This window comes from Grampus griseus (assembly GCF_964374135.1).
Source record: "Grampus griseus genome assembly, chromosome: 3".
In the NCBI taxonomy this organism is placed as follows: domain Eukaryota; kingdom Metazoa; phylum Chordata; class Mammalia; order Artiodactyla; family Delphinidae; genus Grampus; species Grampus griseus.
This window is the reverse complement of record NC_139019.1, coordinates 134,188,416-134,211,340: the sequence shown is the minus strand read 5'-3', so window position 1 is coordinate 134,211,340 and position 22,925 is coordinate 134,188,416.

The window sequence follows — 22,925 nt, the reverse complement described above, 5'->3', positions numbered from 1 at the left end:
CACGTACCCTAAACCGTTGTCATACACTAACCTGTACCCTAACACTAACCCTTACCCGTCCCTGTTCCGTAACCCTAAACTTCTAATCCTAACCTGTACATGAACACTAACCCGTCCCCGTTCCGTAAGCCTAACCATAACCCTTACCCTAATCCTTACCGCAACCTGTACCCTAATACTCATTCATACACTTACATGTACCCGAACAGTACCCTAAACCAAGCCTGACCCCTAACCCGTAACCTAATCCTAACCTGTGCACTAACACTAACCCGTACCCTAACTATAACCGTTACCCTTACCCGAACCATACCCTACTCCTAACCCGTACCTAAGCCGTACCCGATTCCTCACCCTTGCCCGTGCACTAATCCGTACACCAAAACTAACCCGTACCCTAACACATACCCTAACCCTAACCCATGTCGTACACTAACCTCTATCCTAAACTCTGCCCATTCCCTGATCCTAACACATACACTAACCCATACCCTAATCCCAACCCTGAAAATGAAAATAACCCGTACCCTAACGCGTATCCTAACCCTAACCTGTTGTCGTACCCTGACCTGTCCCATAACCCTTCCCCTAACTCGTATCCTAGTCGTAACCCTTACCTTAACCCTAACCCATACCCTAATACTAATCCACACACTAACACTAACCCATAGCCTAAATCGTACCCTAATCCTAACCCATTGTCGTACCCTAATACTAATTCGTACACCAACAGTAACCCGTAGTCTAACAGTACCCTAACCCTAACCCACATCTTAACCCATACCCTAATCCTGAACCGTACTCGTTCCCTAATCTGATACCTAATCCTATCTCTAACCCGTACCCTAATCCTGATCCGTACACTAACACGTAAGTTAACACGTACCCTAACTCTAACCCGTTTTTGTACCCTAACTGGTACTCTAAATAAACCTGACAAGTTCCCTAACCCTAACCTTAACCCTAACCTGTACCATAACACTAACCCATACACTAATATGTACCCGTACCCTAACCCTAAACGTTATCCTAACCCTTACTCGTACCCTAAATCTAACCTATACACTAACACATACCCCAACACGAACCCGGTGTCGAACCCTCAACTGTACCGTAAACCATACCCGTTCCCTAACCCGTACCCTAACATGTACCCTAACCTGTACCCTAAACTTTACCCTAACCCATACACTAACCATACCCTAATCCTAACCCTAGTCCTTACCCTAACCTGTATCCTAATCCTAACCAATATACTAATACTACCCCATACCCTAACAGGTACCCTAGCCCAAATCCCTTATTGTACCCTCAACTGTACACTGAACCGTACCTGTTCCCTAATCCTAACCATAACCCTAAACCTTACGCTAACCCATACACTGACACTAATGTGTACCCTGACTCGTATCCTAAGCCTGACCTGTTGTCGTACCCTAAAGCGTACCCATTCCCTAACCCGAACTCTAACCCTTACCCGAACTGGTACCCTAATCCTTACACAGACACTAACCTGTACCCTAACAAGTACTATAAGCCTAACTCGTTGTCATCCCCTAACCTGTACCCGAAACCTTACCTGTTCCTTAACCCTAACCAAAAACCCTTACCCTAACTCTTACCCAAACCATACCCTAATCTGTACACTAACCCGTACCCTAACACATACCCTAACCTGTACCCTAATCCATACCTGTTCCCTAACTGTAACCCTAAACCTAACCCTTACCCTGATCCAGAAACTAATCCTAACCTGTACACTAACACTAACCTGTACCCGTCGTCCTACCCTTACCTGTACCCTAAACCGTACCTGTTCCCTAACCCTAATATGTACCCTAAGCCTAAATCATCGTGGTACCCTAAGCTGTACCCGTTTCGTAACCTTAAACCTATCAACAGTCCCCATTCCCTAAGCCTAACCCTTACCCGAAGACTTACACGAACCCGTCCCCTAATGCTAACCGGTACACTAACACTAACATGTACCCTGACACGTACGCTCAACCTACACCTTTGTCGTACCCTAACCTGGACCCTCAGCAGTCCCCGTTCCTAAGCCTAACCCTACCCCAATCCTAAGTCATCCCCTGACACCTACTCTAACCCTACACCTCTGTCGTCCCCTCACCTGGACCCTCAACAGGCCCCGTTCCTAAGCCTGACCCTGCCCCCATCCCTGCCCCAATCCTAAGCCATCCCCTGACACCTACTCTAACCCTACACCTCTGTCATTCCCTCACCTGCACCCTCAACAGTCCCCGTTCCTAAGCCTGACCCTGCCCCCATCCCTGCCCCAATCCTAAGCCATCCCCTGACACCTACTCTAACCCTACACCTCTGTCGTCCCATAACATGGACCCTCAACAGTCCCCGTTCCTAAGCCTTCCCCTGAAACATACTCTAATCCTACACCTCTGTCGTCCTCTAACCTGGACCCACAACAGTCCCCGTTCCTAAGACTAACCCTGCCCCAATCCCTGCCCCGTTCCTAAGCCGTCCCCTGACAGGTACTCTAACCCTACACCTCTGTCATCCGCTAACCTGGACCCTCAACAGTCCCCGTTCCTACGACTAACACTGTCCCAAACCCTGCACCAATCCTAAGCCATCCTCTGACACATACTCTAAACCTACACCTCTGTCGTCCTCAAACCTTAACCCTCCATAGTCCCCGTTCCTAAGCCTAACCCTGCCCCAATCCTAAGCCGTCCCATGACACGTACTCTAACCCTACACCACTGTCGTCCCCTAACCAGGACCCTCAACAGTCCCCGTTCCTAAGCCTAACCCTACCCCAATCCTAAGCCGTCCCCTGACACGTACTGTAACTATACACTTCTGTCGTCCCCTAACCTGGACCTTCAATAGTCCTCGTTCCTAAGCCTAACACTGCCCCAATTCTAACACGTCCCCTGACACGTAGTCTATGCCTACAACTCTGTCGTCCCCTAACCTGGACCCTCAAGGGTCCCCGTTCCTATGCCGTCCCCTGACAGTCACGTACGCTAACCATACACCTCTGTCGTCCCCTAACTTGGAACCTCAACAGTTCCCGTTCCTAAGACTAACCCTGCCCCAATCCTAAGCCGTACCCTGACAGGTACTCTAAACCTACACCTCTGTCGTTCCCTAACCTGGACCCTCAACAGTCCCCGTTCAAAGCCTAACCTTTCCCCAATCCTAAGCAGTCCCATGACACGTACTCTAACACTACACCTCTCTCGTCCCCTCACCTGGACCCTCCACACTCCCCGTTCCTAAGCCGTCCCCTGACACGTACTCTCACCCTCCACCTCTGTCGTCCCCTCACCTGGCCCCTCAAGCGTCCCCGTTCCCTCACCCTAGCCCACACACTTACCCGAAGCCTTACCCTAAGCCGTCCATTCATCCGAACACGTACGCTAACGACACTGCCCCGTACTGGTTTTCTCAGGCTCTCGATACTACTTGCCAAATGGCAAAGCAGCCATTTCTCACCACTATTCTAATATCCACTTAGGCAGGTATTAGAAGAAGTAGAGTTTGTTTGGGTGCGTGTGTTTGCATGCATGAAAAGTAGACCGAGAATCCCTTCGCGGGATTCAGATGGACTCCATTGAAGTCTGGTGTCCTGCTCTGGCGGAATACATTGTGTCCAGGAGCCAAGGTCCCATTGTACCAAACGGCTGCTTCAGTGTGTGAGTGAGTTGGGGCCTGTGGTTCTTAGAAAAGGGATAGTGGGCAGAGAGTCCCTCAGGTGGCTCTAACATGCTTGAATTCTCCTGTAAGTAAGTTACTAATGTGGACCAATTGATCAAGTCAGTGCTTCATTCCTACAGAGAATTCTGTAGTTCTCTTACTCGACGACCAAACAATAAAAAAGACCTTTATGTTTCGAACCAGATTCTGTGTGCAAAGTGCTCTGGGATCTAGCCTAGGACCTACCTGTGTGTAGAGATTCACCTCTGCACTGCTGCACAGGTAAGGGAAAATGCCTCCTGTTTTCAGGTGAGCCCTCCGGGCATTAGGATCCAGTTTGTCCATTTCTTCTTGAGCTTCAGTTGAAAGTGCACTCTGGTCAAACACCTTTAAGAGAACGTGAGGCCCAAACTGTTTGTTATTTCAATGTGCTCTTTGCATGTTCAGCAAAGGGCCGCCCCCCCGCCCAAACCTTACGCTGACCCCTACTCTCATCCTAACCCTTACCCTAACACGTACCCTAACCCGTTGTCATACACTAACCTGTACCCTAACACTAACCCTTACCCATCCCTGTTCCGTAACCCTAAACTTCTAATCCTAACCTGTACATGAACACTAACCCGTCCCCGTTCCGTAAGCCTAACCATAACCCTTACCCTAATCCTTACCGCAACCTGTACCCTAATACTCATTCATACACTTACATGTACCCGAACAGTACCCTAAACCAAGCCTGACCCCTAACCCGTAACCTAATCCTAACCTGTGCACTAACACTAACCCGTACCCTAACCCTAAGCTGTTGTCGTACACTAACCTGTACCTAAAGCTCACCCGTTCCCTAACCCTGACTCTAACCCGTAACCTAATACTTACCTGTGCACTAACACTAACCCGTACCCTAACTATAACCGTTACCCTTACCCGAACCATACCCTACTCCTAACCCGTACCTAAGCCGTACCCGATTCCTCACCCTTGCCCGTGCACTAATCCTAATCTGTACACCAAAACTAACCCGTACCCTAACACATACCCTAACCCTAACCCATGTCGTACACTAACCTCTATCCTAAACTCTGCCCATTCCCTGATCCTAACACATACACTAACCCATACCCTAATCCCAACCCTGAAAATGAAAATAACCCGTACCCTAACACGTATCCTAACCCTAACCTGTTGTCGTACCCTGACCTGTCCCCTAACCTTTCCCCTAACTCGTATCCTAGTCGTAACCCATACCTTAACCCTAACCCATACCCTAATACTAATCCACACACTAACACTAACCCGTAGCCTAAATCATACCCTAATCCTAACCCATTGTCGTACCCTAAACTGTACTCTACACCGTACCCGGTCCCTAACCCTAATCCTAACCCTTACCCTAACATGTAACATACTCCTAACCTGTACTCTAACCCGTTCTCGTACCCTAATACTAATTCGTACACCAACAGTAACCCGTAGTCTAACAGTACCCTAACCCTAACCCACATCTTAACCCGTACCCTAATCCTGATCCGTACACTAACACGTAAGTTAACACGTACCCTAACTCTAACCCGTTTTCGTACCCTAACTGGTACTCTAAATAAACCTGACAAGTTCCCTAACCCTAACCTTAACCCTAACCTGTACCATAACACTAACCCATACACTAATATGTACCCGTACCCTAACCCTAAACGTTATCCTAACCCTTACTCGTACCCTAAATCTAACCTATACACTAACACATACCCCAACACGAACCCGGTGTCGAACCCTCAACTGTACCGTAAACCATACCCGTTCCCTAACCCGTACCCTAACATGTACCCTAACCTGTACCCTAAACTTTACCCTAACCCATACACTAACCGTACCCTAATCCTAACCCTAGTCCTTACCCTAACCTGTATCCTAATCCTAACCAATATACTAATACTACCCCATACCCTAACAGGTACCCTAGCCCAAATCCCTTATTGTACCCTCAACTGTACACTGAACCGTACCTGTTCCCTAATCCTAACCATAACCCTAAACCTTACGCTAACCCATACACTGACACTAATGTGTACCCTGACACGTACCCTAAACCTGACCTGTTGTCGTACCCTAAAGCGTACCCATTCCCTAACCCGAACTCTAACCCTTACCCGAACTGGTACCCTAATCCTTACACAGACACTAACCTGTACCCTAACAAGTACTCTAAGCCTAACTCGTTGTCGTCCCCTAACCTGTACCCGAAACCTTACCTGTTCCTTAACCCTAACCAAAAACCCTTACCCTAACTCTTACCCAAACCATACCCTAATCTGTACACTAACCCGTACCCTAACACATACCCTAACCTGTACCCTAATCCATACCCATTCCCTAACTGTAACCCTAAACCTAACCCTTACCCTGATCCAGAAACTAATCCTAACCTGTACACTAACACTAACCTGTACCCGTTGTCCTACCCTTACCTGTACCCTAAACCGTACCTGTTCCCTAACCCTAATATGTACCCTAAGCCTAAATCATCGTGGTACCCTAAGCTGTACCCGTTTCGTAACCTTAAACCTAACCCCATCCTTGCCCTAACCCTTACCCTAATGCTAACCCATCCCTTAAAACGTACACTCACCCTAAACCTTTGTCGTACCCTAACCTAAACCCTCAACAGTCCCCATTCCGTAAGCCTAACCCTTACCCGAAAACTTACACGAACCCGTCCCCTAATCCTAACCGGTACACTAACACTAACATGTACCCTGACACGTACGCTCACCCTACACCTTTGTCGTCCCCTCACCTGGACCCTCAACAGTCCCCATTCCTAAGCCTGACCCTGCCCCCATCCCTGCCCCAATCCTAAGCCGTCCCCTGACAGGTACTCTAACCCTACACCTCTGTCGTCCCCTAACCTGGACCCTCAACAGTCCCCGTTCCTACGACTAACACTGTCCCAAACCCTGCCCCAATCCTAAGCCATCCTCTGACACATACTCTAACCCTACATCTCTGTCCTCCCATATCCTGGACCCTCAGCAGTCCCTGTTCATAAGACTAACTCTGCCCCAATCCCTGCCCCAATCCTAAGCCGTCCCCTACACATACTCTAACCCTACAACTCTATCGTCCCGTAATCTGGACCCTCAACAGTCCCCATTCCTAAGCCTAACCCTACCCCAATCCTAAGCCTTCCCCTGACACGTACTCTAACCCTACAATTCTGTTGTCCCCTAACCTGGACCCTCAACAGTCCGCGTTGCTATGCCTAAAGCTGCCCCAATCCCTGACCCAATCCTAAGCCATCCCCTGACACGTACTCCAACCCTACAACTGTGTCGTCCCCTAACCTGGACACTCAACAGTCCCCGTTCCTAAGCCTAACACTGCCCCAATCCTAAGCCGAACCCTGACACGTACACTAAACCTACACCTCTGTCGTCCCCTAACCTTGACCCTCAACACTCGTGGTTCCTAAGCCAAACACTGCCCCAATCCCTGCCCCAATCCTAAGCCATCCCCTGACACGTACCTTAACCTGGACCCACAACAGTCCCCGTTCCAAAGACTAACACTGTCCCAATCCCTGACCCAATCATAAGTCCTCCCCTGACACATACTCTAACCCTAAAACTCGGTCGTCCCCTAACCTGGATTCTCAACAGTCCCCATTCCAAAGGCGTCCCCTGACACGTACTCTAACCCTACACCTGTGTCGTCCCCTAACCTGGACCCTCAACAGTCCGCGTTGCTAAGCATAACCCTGCCCCAATCCCTGCCCCAATCCTACGCCGACTCCTGACACGTACTCTAACCCTACACCTCTGTCGTCCCCTAACCTGGACCCTCAACAGTCCCTGTTCATAAGACTAACCCTGGCCCAATCCTAAGCCGTCCCCTGACACGTACTCTAACCCTACACCTCTGTCGTCCCCTAACCCTGGACCCTCAACAGTCCCCGTTACTACGCTGTCCCCTCACATGTACTCTAACACTACACCTCTGTTGTCCCCTAACCTGGACCCTCAACCATCCGTGTTCCTAAGCCGTCCCCTGACAGACACGAACTCTAACCCTACACCTCTGTCGTCCCCTAACCTGGACCCTCAATAGTCCCCCTTCCTACGCCTAACCCTGCCCCAATCGTAAGCTATCTCCTGACACGTACTCTAACCCTACACCTCTGTCGTCCCCTAAACTGGACCCTGAACAGTCCCCGTTCCTAAGCCGTCCCCTGACACGTACTCTAACCCTACACCTCCATCGTCCCCTAACCTGGACCCTCCACAATCCCCGTTCCGAAGCCTGACCCTGCCCCAATCCTAAGGCGTCCCATGAGACCTACTCTAATCCTACACATCTCTCGTCCCCTAACCTGGACACTCAACAGTCCCTGTTCGTAAGCCTATCACTGCTCCCATCCTAGGCTGTCCCTTGACAGGTACTCTAAATCTACACCTCTGTCGTCCCCTGTCCTGGACCCTAAAGAGTCCCCGGTCCTAAGCCTAACCCTGCCCCAATCCTAAGCCGTTCCCTGACACGTACTCTAACCCTAAACCTTTGTCGTCCCCTCACCCGGACCCTCAACAGTCCCCGTTCCTAAGCTGTCCCCTGACACGTACGCTAAACCTACACCTCTGTCTTCCCCTAATCTTGACCCTCAACACTAGTGGTTCCTAATCCTAACACTGCCCCAATCCCTGCCCCAATCCTAAGCCGTCCCCTGACACGTACTCTAATCCTACACCTCTGTCGTCCCCTCTCCTTGGCCCTCCACATTCCCCGTTCCTAAGCCGTCCCCTGACACGTACTCTAACCCTGTGCCTCTGTCGTCCCCTAACCTGGACCCTCAACAGTCCCCGTTCCTAAGCCTAACCCTGCTTCAATTCTAAGCCGTCCGCTGACACGTACTCTCACCCTCCACCTCTGTCGCCCCTAACCTGAACCCTCAGCAGTCCCCGTTCCTAAGCTGTCCCCTGACACGTACTGTAACCCTACATCTCTGTCGTCCCCTAACCTGGACCCTCAAGAGTCCCCGTTCCTAAGCCTAACCATGCCCCAATCCTAAGCCGTCCCCTGACACGTACTCTAACCCTGCGCCTCTGTCGTCCCCTAACCTGGACCCTCAAGAGTCCCCGTTCCTAAGCCTAACCCTACCCCAATCCTAAGCCGTCCTCTGACACGTACTCTAAACCTCCACCTTTGGGTTCCGCTCACCTGGACCCTCAACACTCCCCATTCCTAAGATTATCTCTGCCCCAATACCTGCCCCAATCCTAAGCCGTCGTCTGACACGTATTCTGACCCTACACTTCTGTCGTCCCCTAACCTGGGCCCTCAACAGTCCCCGTTCCTAAGCCTAACCCTGGCCCAATCCTAAGCCGTCCCCTGACACGTACTCTAAACCTACACCTCTGTCGTCCCCAACTGTGGACCCTCAACAGTCCCCCGTTCCTAAGGCTAACCCGGCCCCAATCCTAACCCGTCCCCTGACACGTACTCTAAACCTACACCTCTGTCGTCCCCTAACCTGGACCCTCAACAGTCCCCGTTCCTAAGCCGTTCCCTGACACGTACTGTAACCCTACACCTCTATCGTCCCCTAACCTGGAACCTGAACAGTCCCCGTTTCTAAGACGTCCCCTGACACGTACTCTAACCATACACCTCTGTCGTCCCGGACCCTCAACAGTCCCCGTTGCTAAGCCGTCCCGTGACACGTACTCTAACCCTACACCTCTGTCGTCCCCTAACCTCGACCCTCAATAGTCCCCGTTCCTAAACCTAACACTGCCCCAATCCCTTCCCCAATCCTAAGCCGTCCCCTGACACGTAATCTAAACCTACACATCTGTCGTCCCCTAACCTGTTCCCTCCACAGTCACGTTCCTAAGACTAACTCTGCCCCAATCCCTGCCCCATTCCTAAGCCATCCCCTAACTCATACTCTCACCCTCCACCTCTGTCGTCCCCTCACCTGGACCCTCCACACTCCCCGTTCCTGAGCCTAATCCTGTCCCAATCCTAAGCCGTCTCCTGACACGTACTCTCATCCTACACCTCTGTCGTCCCCTACTGTGGACCCTCAACAGTCCCCGTTCCTAAGGCTAACCCTGCCCCAATCCTAAGCCGTCCACTGACACGTACTCTAACCCTGCGCCTCTGTCGTCCCCTAACCTGGACCCTCAACAGTCCCCGTTCCTAAGCCTAACACCTCCCCAATCCCTGCCCCAATCCTAAGCCGTCCCCTGACACGTATTCTGACCCTACACTTCTGTCGTCCCCTAACCTGGGCCCTCAACAGTCCCCGTTCCTAAGCCTAACCCTGCCCCAATCCTAAGCCGTCCCCTGTCACGTACTCTAAACCTACACCTCTGTCGTCCCCTCACCTGGACCCTCAAGAGTCCCCGTTCCTAAGACTAACCCTGCCTCAATTCTAAGACGTCCCCTGACACGTACTCTAACCCTACACATCTCTCGTCCCCTAAGCTGGACCCTCAACAGTCTCTGTTCCTAAGCCGTCCCCTGACATGTACTCTAAGCCTACAACTCTGTCGTCCGCTAACCTGGACCCTCAGAAGTCCCCGTTCCTTAGCCATCGCCTGACATGTACTACAACCCTACACGTCTGTCGTCCCCGAACCTGGCCCCTCAACAGTCCCCGTTCCTAAGCCTAATCTTGCCCCAATCCTAAGCCATCCCCTGACACGTACTCTAACCCTACACTCTGTTATCCCCTAACCTGGACCCTCAACAGTCCCCGTTCCTAAGCCTAACACTGCCCCAATCCTAAGCCGAACCCTGACACGTACTGTAACCCTACACCTCTGTCATCCCCTAACCTGGACCCTCAAAAGTCCCTGTTACTAAGCCTAACCCTGCCACAATCCTAAGACGTCCCCTGACACGTACTCTAAGCCTACACCTCTGTCGTCCCCTAACCTGGACACTCAACAGTCCCTGGTCCTAAGCCTAACCCTGCCCCAAGCCTAAGCCGTCCCCTGACACGTACTCTCACCCTACAGATCTGTCGTTCCCTAACTTGGACGCTCAACGGTCCCCGTTCCTAAGCATAACCTTGCCCCAATCCTAAGCCGTCCCCTGACACGTACTCTAACCCTACACCTCTGTCGTCCCCTAACCTGGACCCTCCACACTCCCCGTTCCTAAGCCGTCCCCTGACATGTACTCTCACCCTACACATCTGCCGTCCTCTAGCCTACGCTATGCAGTAAACATATAACATAGCCAAAACCTGGAAGAAACCAAAATGTCCATCAACAGGAAAATGCACCAAGAAGAAGTAGTCCGTGTACACAATGGAATATTAGCCATGGAAAAGCATGGAACAGTGCCATTGGCACCACCATAGAAGGATCTAGAGATAGTCACCCAACTTGAAGTAAGAAAGAAACCAAAAGACAGATATCCTATTACATCACTTATAGGTGTTACCTAAAAATTGATACCCATGAAATACTTTCCAAGAGAAGGACACTCATAGATTCAGAAAACCAAATTATGTTTAACCAAATGGAAAGGTGTAAGGAAGGTATGAGGAAAGGTGTAAGGAAGGTATGAATTAGGATATGGGGATGAACAGACATGTACTAATACATATGAAATATATAATCACCAAATACCTACGGAATACCAAGAGAGGTCTACTCAACATTCTGTAATAACCTACATGGGAAAGGATCCAAAGATGAATAGATCGATACATACATAAAATGAACCAGATTCTGTACACCTAGAACACGCACAACATTTTTATCAAATTTACTCTGATACTAAATAAAAATTAAATTTAAAAAACAAACAGGGAGTAAGGAGATATAAGCTCTTGGGGGTTTGCCCTGGCACATTCCACCCTAATTTGCAGCCTACTAACAGGATTTCCAGGAAGGCTCTGTTGCTCAAAAACCCAGAGTTGGAAATGTAGAAATGCTGCCACCTTGTGGCCGTTTGCGGCAAGAGCGGCTTTAAACCCACTGCTAATGGTCACTTAACATTCACAGACTCAGGGCTGTAAAGGACACCTGCCCTCAAAAAATGTCCTGAGCTAGGGAATGACCAAAAATATTCAAGACATGCAAATGTTTAAAGGAGATAGTATGAAGAGATAAGTTTGCACACTCTTCTTCAAAAGAAAGGAAAATGGATAAAAGCTCAACATCAGGAATTATTAGACTCATGCAAGTCTAATCTACAAAAAGGTTTCAACTCACACACGTCAACTCCCATCAGCAAAAGGTCTACAAACAATACATGCTGAAAGGGTTTTAGAGAACTCTGTACTCTCTAGCTGCTGGTGAGATGTAAAGTGGTTACAGCCAATAATGAGAACAGAAAGGACCTCGTTTAAAAGTAAAAACTGGGGCTTCCCTGGTGGTGCAGTGGTTGAGAGTCCACCTTCCGATGCAGCGGACACGGGTTCGTGCCCCAGTCCGGGAAGAACCCACATGTCCCAGAGTGGCTAGGCCCGTGAGGCATAGCCGCTGAGCATGCGCGTCCGAAGCCCGTGCTCCGCAACGGGAAAGGCCGCAACAGTGAGGGGCCATCGTACCACACACACACACACAAAAGAAATGTAAAACCGAGCCACCATTCCATCCAGCAGGGCCAATGTTAGGCCTCTCACCTGAGAAGACCAGAATCGAGAAGACAGAGGCTGCAACAGCTGCACTGCAGCCACTTTCACAATAGCCAAGATACGGAAGCAACCAAAATGTCCATCAACAGATGAATTGATAAAGAAGAAGTGGTCCATGTACACAATGGAATATTAACCTTGGAAAACAATGAAACACTGCTCTTTGAGACACCATAGATGAGCCTAGAGATAATCACAGAACGTGAGGTAAGTCGGAAAGCAAAATACATATCCTATGATATCACTTATAGGCGTTATCTAACAACTGACCCCAATGAACATATTTCCACAGAGAAAGACACTCACAGACTTAGAAAACAAATTATGCTTATCTAAAAGGAAAGGTGGAGGGAATGGATAAATTAAGACCAGGTTTACCGTACGTGTACAAATGCGTATTAAATACATATGTCAAAAAGACCGGCCGTATAGAAACGGAGGTCTACGGGACACTCTTCAATAATTTACATGGGAGGAGGATCTGCACATCTATATCTATATATCTATATCTATATATCTATATATACACACATATACATATACATATATATAAATATAATGTACAAATGAACCAGATTGTGTCACCTAGGACAAACAATATTCTAATCATTACCCTGATCAAAAAAATTCAAACAACGAACAAGAAGTAATGTGACATAAACTTATGGGGGTTTTTCCTGGCACATTGCATTCTAACTTACAACCTGGTAACATGACTTCCAGAAAGGATCTGCTGCCCTAGTAACCGGATTTGGGGATGGAGAAATGCTGCAGACTTGTGGCCGTTTCCCACAACAGCAGCTTTAAAACCAGTGCTAAGGGTCACTAAATAGTCACACTCATTGCAGTCCTGTAAATGACACCTACCCTCAAAAAACATCCTGGCGTCGAAAATCGACCAAAAAAATCAAGAGGGCAACCTTCCAAGAAGACAATTTCAAGAGGTTTATTGTACTCACAGTTTTTTTCTGTTTTTGTTTAACAGAATAAAAAAAAGGTGTGGAAAAAAGCTGAACATTAGGAATTATTAAAGACATGCAAATCCAACTTACAAAAACCTATCAGCTCACCCCAGTCAAAATAGTCATCAGCAAAAGTTCTGCAAACAATAAATGCTGAAGGGGTTGTGGAGAAATGCGCACCCTCGTTTCTAAGTGGGACATGGTAAGAACCAGTAATGAAAACACAAAGGAGGTGCCTTGATAAGGTAAATATTGAGCTACCATTCAATCAAGCATACCCACTCCTGGGCCTATCACCTGAGAGGATGAGAATCAAAAAGACACAGGGTGGCAATCCGGCACGCCAGCAATATTTACCACAGCCAACACTTGGAAGCAACAAAAATGTCTGTCAACAGAGGAAGGCACAACAGAGGAAGGCACAAAAAACAGAGGAAGGTCCATGTACACAATGGAATATTACTCCAATAAAAAATATATATAATTTCAATTTAGAAACCAAACGTAAGTAAGGAGACATCAGCTTTTGGGGCTTTGTCCGGGCACATTCCTCTCTAACATATAACCGAGGAACACCACTGGCAGGAAAGACTTTCCGTAATTCCCAGAATGGGGAAAGGAGAAATGCTGCCGCCCAATGGCCAATACCTGCAACAGCAGCTTTAAAACCTGTGCTAATGGTCACTTCATACGCACAAGTACTGGAGGGCTGTAAATGAAACCTGCCCTCAAAATGTCTTCAGGGAGGTAATGGCCAAAATATTTCAAAATGTGACACATACTTCAAGAAAACCATTTGAAGAGGTAAGCGCTACTCACAGCTTGAAAAAAAAGAGAACATGCCTGAAAGTTCAATCTCAAGGGATTATGAGATGCATGCAAATCCAACCTCAAAGAGGTGTCAGCTCACACCTGTCAGAATAAACATCAGCAGAAAAGCTACAAACAATAAATGCTGAAAGGGTTGTGGACAAGGGCATACCCTCAAATTTAAGTGGAACATAACCTGGTAAGAGCCACTGATGAGAACAGAATGGAGACGCCTTTACAACGTAAACATTATGCTACCATATGATCCAACAGGCCCTCTCCTGGGCCTACAACCGAAGAAGACATAATTGAAAGACACAGGCAGGCAAATGTGCATTTCAGCAGTGTTACAATAACCAAGACATGGAAGCAACCAAAAAGTCCATCAACAGGTGAGTGGACAAGGAAAAACTGGTCCACGTACAGATGGAATATTAGCCAAGGACAAAAATGACACAATGCCATTTGCATCACCATAGATGAGTCTAGAAGTAATCACGCAACTTGTAGTAAGTCAGAAAGCGAAAGACACATATCCTATGATATCACTTATAGGTGTTACCTAAAAACTGATACCAGTGAAGATATTTCCACTGAGAAAGGCAATCACAGATTCATTAAACAAACTTATGGTTCACCGATGGAAAGGTGTGAGGATTGGATACATTAGGATGTCAGAGTTAACAGAGATATACAAACACAGGTGAAGTATATAATCACCAAAGACCTACGGAATACCAAGAGAAGATTACTCAACATTGTGTCATAACCTAAAATGGGAAAAGGATCCAAAGAAGAAAAGAGATATGTATATGTGGAAAACAACCACATCTTGCACACCTAAAACAAGCAAAACACTGTAATCACACTTGCTGTGATAAACAATGAAAATTAAATTTAAAAAAAGAACAATATTTAGTGAGATATAAACTTAAGGGGCTTTTTCCTGGCCCATTCCATTCTAATTTGCAACCTAGAACAGGACTTCCATTGAGGCTCTGTTTCCCTAGTAACCAGATTTGGTTAATGAGAACTGCTGCCGCCTTGTGGCCGTTTCACACAACAGCAGCTCTAACTGCAGCTGTAACGGTTACTTGATAGTCAAAATAATTGCAGGCCTGTAAATGACACCTGCCCTCAAAACAATCCTTCGGTCGTAAATCGAGCAAAAATCTCAAAAGACATCCATATTTGAAAACGACAATTTCAAGAGGCATATTTTATGCACATTTTATATTCTGTCTCTTTTTTTGTTATAGAAATAGGCATGGAAAAACGCTCAACGTCAGGAATTAATAAAGCCATGCAAATCCAGTCTAGAAACACGTTCACCTCACAGCCGTCAGAAGGATCATGAGCAAAAAAGTCTACATAGTATAAATGCTGAAGGGGTTTTAGAGAACTGTGTACCCTCTAGCTGCTGATGGGATGTAACCTGGTAACAGCCAGTACAGAGAACAAAATGGAGGTGTGTTTAAAGGTAAAACTTGTGATTAAAGCTACTATGTGATCTGGTAGGCCCACTAATGGGCCTATCAGCTGAGCAGACCTGAATCAAAAAGACACAGGCTGGCAATCCTTCACTGCAGCAACATGTACCATAGCCAAGAGCTGGAAGAAACCAAAATGTCCATCAACAGAAAAATGCACCAAGAAGAAGTGGTCCGTGTACACAATGGAATATTAGCCATGGAAAAGCATGGAACAGTGCCATTGGCACCACCATAGAAGGATCTAGAGATAATCACCCAACTTGAAGTAAGAAAGAAACCAAAAGACAGATATCCTATTACATCACTTATAGGTGTTACATAAAAGTTGATACCCATGAAATACTTTCCAAGAGAAGGACACTCATAGATTCAGAAAACCAAATTATGTTTAACCAAATGGAAAGGTGTAAGGAATGTATGAATTAGGATATGGGGGTTAACAGACATGTACTAATATATATGAAATATATAATCACAAAATACCTATGGAATACCAAGAGAGGTCTACTCAACACTCTGTAATAACCTACATGGGAAAGGATCCAAAGATGAATAGATCTACACATAGATATAATGAAGCAGATTCTGTTCAGCTAGAACACACACAACAATTTTCTCAAATTTGCTCTTATAATTAATAAAAATTAAATTTAAAAAAACAAACAAGAATTATGGCGATATAAGCTCTTGGGCGTTTGCCCTGACACATTCCACTCTAAATTGCAGCCTACAAACACGATTTCCAGGAAAGATCTGTTGCCCAAAAAACCCAGAATTGGAAACGTAGGAATGCTGTCGCCTTGTGCCATTTCCCGCAAGAGCGGCTTTAAAACCACAGGTAACCGTCACTTAACATTCACAAGGACTCACTCTGGGCTGTAAAGCACACCTGCCGTCAAAACTTGTGCTGAGGTATGGAATGGCCAAAAAAATTCAAATCTGGCAATTTTTTCAAGGAGATAGTATGAAGAGGTAAGTTTTACTCACTATTTTTCAAATAAAAAAGAAAATGGATAAAAGCTCAACATCAGGAATTATTAGACTCATGCAAATCTAGCCTACAAAAAGGTTTCAACTCACGCAAGTCAACTACCATCAGCCAAAAGTCTACAAACAATAAACGCTGAAGGTGTTTTAGAGAACTGTGTATCCTCTAGCTGCTTGTGAGATGTAAAGTGGTAAGATCCGGTAATGAGAACAGAAAGGAGCTGCATTTAAAAGTAAAAATTGAGAGGTCGTTCGATCCGACACGCCCACCACTGGGCCTATCACCTAAGCGCCGAATCGAGAAGACACACGCTGACAAACCTGTACTGAAGTAATACTGAAAATAGCCAGGACATGGAAGCAGCAAAAATGTCAGTTAACAGGTGAATGGACAAAGAAGAAGTGGTACATGTACCTAATGGAAGATTAGCTTTCAAAAAAATGAACAGTGTCGCTGTCATGACTACAGGTGAGTCTAGAAATAGTCATATTATGTGAAGTCAAAAGTGTATGATATATATCCTATGATATAATTTATAGATGTTATCTTAAGATTCCTACCAATGAACATATTTCCAAAGGAAAAGACACTCAGAGACGTATAAAACAAACTAATGGTTAACCAAAATGAAAGGTGGGAGGATGAGTAAATTAGGATTATGGGATTAACATACATACACTAATATATGTTATAAGTATATAAACTTATAATGTATACAAATTATATAATCATTAATATATATAAATTATATAATCACCAAACACCTACCAAATACCAAGGGAGCTCTACTCAACACTCTATAATAACCTACATGGCAACAGAATCCAATGATGAACAGATATATGTATGAAAAATTGATCCTAATTGGTACATCCAGAGAATCACAACACTCTAATAAAATTTACTCCAATAGGGGCTTCCCTAGTGGCACAGTGGTTGAGAATCTGCCTGCCAATGCAGGGGACACGGGTTCGAGCCCTGGTCTGGGAGGATCCCACATGCCGTGGAGCAACTATGCCCATGAGCCACAACTGCTGAGCTTGCGCGTCTGCAGCCTGTGCCTCACAGCAAGAGAGGCCACAATAGTGAGAGGCCCACACCCCTCGATGAAGAGTGGTCCCCGCTTGCCGCAACTAGAGAAAGCCCTCGCACAGAAACGAAGACGCAACACAGCCAAAAATAAATAAATAAATATTAAAGGCAAAGGAGAAAGGGGAAACTGTAGATCGAGGAAGAATCTAGTTTAAAAAACATTTACTCCAATAAGAAACATAAAATAAATTTAGAAAACAAACGTAAGTAGGAGACATAAGCTTTTGGGAGTTTGTCCTGGGACATTCCACTACAATTTGCAACCTAGGACCACAACTTCAAGGAAGGCCCTCCTGTCCTTGTAACCAAAGTTGGGAATGTAGAAATCTGCCGCCTTGTGGTCAATTCCCGCAACAGCAGCTTTAATCCCAGTGCTACTGGTCACTTAATATTCACAAGGACTGCAGGCCTTTAAATGACACCTGCCCTCAAAAAATATCTTGCGGTCAGGAATGGACATTAATATGCAAAACAGTAGAAAAGCCGGAGAAGACAATTTCGAGAGGTAAATTTCCTCACAGTGTTTTTTTTTTTAAGGACATGAAAAAATGTTCAACATCAAAAATTATTAGGGACATGCAAATTTAAACTACAAAAAGCTATCAGCTCACAATAGTCTGAATGGCCATCAGAAAAAAGTGTCTGCAAACAATAAGTGCTGAATGGGTTTCTGAGAATGGATACACTCATATGCTGCTGCTGGGATGTAAACTGGTAAGAGCCACTAATCAGAACAGAATGAAGGCGCCTTTAAAAGGTAAAAATTGAGCTACTATGTGATCCTGCCAAAACACTAATGGGCCTGTAACCCGAGAACACCAGAATTCAGAAATGCCCAGGTACCCAAAAATGCTCTTCAGCGATACTTACAGTAGCCAGACATGGATGCAAGCAAAATGTTCAAAAACAAATGAATGGGCAAAGAAGTGGTACATGTACACAATCGAATATTAGCCATGGAAATGATGAAACAATGCCTTTTCCATCACCACTGATGAACCTAGGGGTAATCATACTACGTAAAGTAAGTCACAAAAAGAAAGACAAATATCCGATGACATCATTTACTAGGGTTATCTAAAAATTGATACCCATGAATGTATTTCCACTGCGAAAGACCCATACAGACTTTGAAAAAGGTGAAAGGAATGGAAAAATTAGGATGTTGGGGTTAACATGCATTTAATAATTCATATAAAATATATAATCAAGAAGGACCTACTGGATGCCAAGGGAGGTCTACTCAACTCTCTCTAATGACCAACATGCGAAAGAATCTAAACCTGATTAGATATATGTAGACATATGAATGAACCAGCTTCTTTACACCTAGAACAAACACAACATTGTAATCAAATTTACTCTGATAAGAAATAAAAATTAAATTAAACAAGAAGTAATGTGACACAAGATTTTGTGTATTTGTCCTGGCACTTTACACTCCAATTTACAACGTAGGAAGAGGAATTCCACTAAACCAATGTTTTACCTAGCAATCAAGGTGAGTATGAATAAACTCCACTGCCTTGTTGCCCTTTCCTGCAACTGCAACTTTAAAAACAATGCTTATGGATACCTAATATTCAGAAGAACTGTTGGGCTCTAAATGACACCCACAATCAGGAAATGTCCACGGGTAGGTAAGCAAAATAAATTCCAAAGGAACAGACTTTCACGATCCTATCTCAATAGGTAAATTTTACACTGTTAAAAAGAAAAGCACTTGAAAAGATGTTCTAATTCCTATATTATTAGCGTCATGGAAATCAAAACTACAATGAGGGATCACTTCACATGAGTAAGAATAGCCACCATTGAAACATCTACAAACAGTAAATGCTTGAGAGGTTGTAGAAAAAAGGCAACCCTCCTATGCTGCTGTTGGGATCTAACAGTGGGTTGGGCAACAGCCACTATAAATAAGAGTATGGAGGTGCCTTTACAAGGTAAACTTAGAGGTACCATATGATCCAGCTGTCCCACTCCCAGGGGTATAACAGGAGAAAACCAGAATTGGAAAACACACATGCACCCATATGTGTACCGCAGCACAATTTACAACGTCTAAGACATGGAAACAACCAAAATATCCATCAGCAGATGGACGGATAAAGAAGCGGTACATGTTCACAGTGAAATATTACTCAGAAATGAAAAGAATGAAGGAATGCCATTTGCAGCATCATAGATAGAATTAGAGATAATCATACTAAGTGAAGTAAGTCAGAAAGAGAAAGTCAAATATCATATGATACTACTTATAGCTGGAATTTAAAAATTGATACCAATGAACTAATTTACAAGAGAGAAACAGGGACTTTCCAGGTGGTCCAATGGTTAAGAATCTGAGCTTCCAATTCAGGGGGCATGGGTTCGATCCCTGGTGTTGAGAGAACTAATATCACACATGCCTTGCAGTACAGCCAAAAAAATAAAATAAAAGAGAGAGAAACAGACTCACAGACTTAGAAAACAAACTTATGCTTACCCAATGAGAAAGGTGGGTGGAAGGAATAAATCAATCAGGAGGCTGGGGAAAATATTTACACACTAATACATATAAAATAGATTATCAACAAGGACCTACTGCATAACAAAGGGAAGTCTACTCAACACTCTCTAATAACCTATATGGGAAAAGAATCTGAAGATGAATACACATATGAGTATACATAACTGAACAAGATTCTGTACGCCTACCACAAACAGAATATTTTAAATCAACTTTACTCCAATAAAAAAGAAAAATTAAATTAAAACAAAAACAAGATGTAACAAAACAGAAGATCTGGGGTGTTTGTTCTGCCACAGCCCACACTAATTTACCATCCAAGAGCCCGTCTTCCACAGTGGCTCTGGTTACCCAAGTAACCAGAGAGGGGAATGGAGGAAATCCTAACATCTGTGCCCATTTCCACAACAGCAACTTTAAAACATGTGCTTATGGGCACTTCATATTCACAAGGACTGCCAGGGTGTAAATGACACCTGCCCTTAAGAAATGTCCTGTGGTAGTTATCAAGCAAAAATTCAAAATAGTCAGACTTTCAAAAACCCAATGTCAACTGTAACTTTTCCTCACAGTGTTTAAAAAGAACACACGCAAAGATGCTCAAAATCTCGAATTATTGGACAGACACATGCAAATCAAAACTACAACAAGGTATCACCTCACATGGTCAGAATGGCCATCATCAAAAAGTTTACAAACCATAAATGCTGGAGAGGACATGGAGAAAAGGGAACCCTCCTATGCTGTTGGTGTGATGTAAGCTGGTAACAGCCACTATAAAGTACAGTATGGAGATGCCTTTTAAAAGTAAAACTAGAGCTACCATGTCATCCAGCAGTCTTACTTCTGGGTGTACATCTGCAGAAAGCCAGAAATGAAAATGACAAATGCACCCAAACCCAAACATGCACTGCAGCAGCACTGTTTACAATAGCAAAGACATGGAGGCAACCAAAATGTCCATCAACAGATGAATGGATAATGAAGAAGTTGTACATGTACACAATCAAATAAATATTACTCAGAAATGAAAAAGCATGATCATCTCTAGGTCCATTCCTGTTGCTGCAAATGACATTATTTCATTCTAAGTGAAGTAAGTCAGATAGAAAAAGACAAATATCATATGATATCACTTATAGTGGAGTCTAAAAAATGATAGAAATGAACAAATTTATAAAACAGAAACAAACCAACAGACTTCATATATCCTTCAGGGAGAAAAAATTTTAAATGTTTCCAATCACTAAATGTCGACCTGAAAAATGTAAGCAATAAATAACATTGTAAAGGTATTAATTCTCCCCAAATTAACCTATACCAGGCATTAGCAAACTAAACCTGGAGATCACATCCAGCCTATCACCTTCTTTTGTAAATTAAATTTAATGAATGACCCACAAGAAAACCCATAATGAGACGTCAGGTCACACCTCTCAACGTGGCTATTATTCCAAAGTATACAAATATGAAATGTCGTTCATGACGTGGAGAAGGCAATCCTAGTACACTGGTGGTGGGATTGTAAGTTGGTACACCCACTATGAAAAGAATATGGAGGTCCTGATAAAAGCTAAAAGTAGAACTATCATATTAGCCAGCAATTCCACTGCTTGGTATATGTCCAAAGAAAATGAAGACACCAATTTGACAAGATACATGCATCCCAATGTTCATAGCAGCATTATTTACAATTGCCAACATATGGAAGCAAACTAAATGTCCATCAACAGATGAGTGGATAAAGAAGATGTGGTATGTATACACAATAGACTATTACTCAGCCATTAGAAAGGATCAAATTCTGCCATTTGCAACAACATGGATAGGCCTAGAATATTTATACCTACTTAAGTTAGAGAAGGACAAATACACTATGTTCTCACTTCTCTGTAGAATCTAAAAATGCGAGAAATGTATGTATATAACAAAACAGAAATAGACCCACAGAGAACAAATTAGTGGTTACTGGTGGGGCGACTTAAAGGGGGAGGGAAAAACAGTAGTTTGTTTCTCTAAAGCCAGTACCCCTATGTATGAAATAAACAAACAAGGATATATAGTACAACACAGGGAAATATAGACATTATTGTGTAATCACTTTAGTGGAACATGATCTATAAAAATATTCAATCCATATGTTGTACCCCTGAGACTAATGTAATATTGTAAATCAACTATACTGCAATTTAAATAATCCATAGCGTGGCTGAATGGATTAAAGAAAGTTCAATTATACTGTGTACAAGATATTCATGTTAAATTCTAATCCATATATAGCATAAAATTGAAAGATTGGGAACAAAATACTCCATGAAAATGATACTTGACTGACTAGTCTATTATGAGATAAAAAAGACTTGAAGTCAAATCTCTCAAAGGAAAGAAGGTTATCATATAATGATAAATGGATTAATTCATCAAGAAATCATGACAATTATAAATATGTATGTATCCAGCTTTGGAGCCTCTCAACATATAAAGAATATATTAACCCACGTGAAGGGGAAAATGTGCAGAAATAAAATAATGGTAAGAAACATCGATACCCAACTTTCAACACTGTATAGATCATCCGGACATAATATCAATCAGGAAACACTGAACCTGAACACACACTTGATATCAAATGAACCTAACATACATCTACAGTATATTCCACTCAACAGCAGCAAACTTTCCATTGTTCTTAAGTACACATAGAACATTTCCTAGGGTAGATCCTATGTTAAGCCAC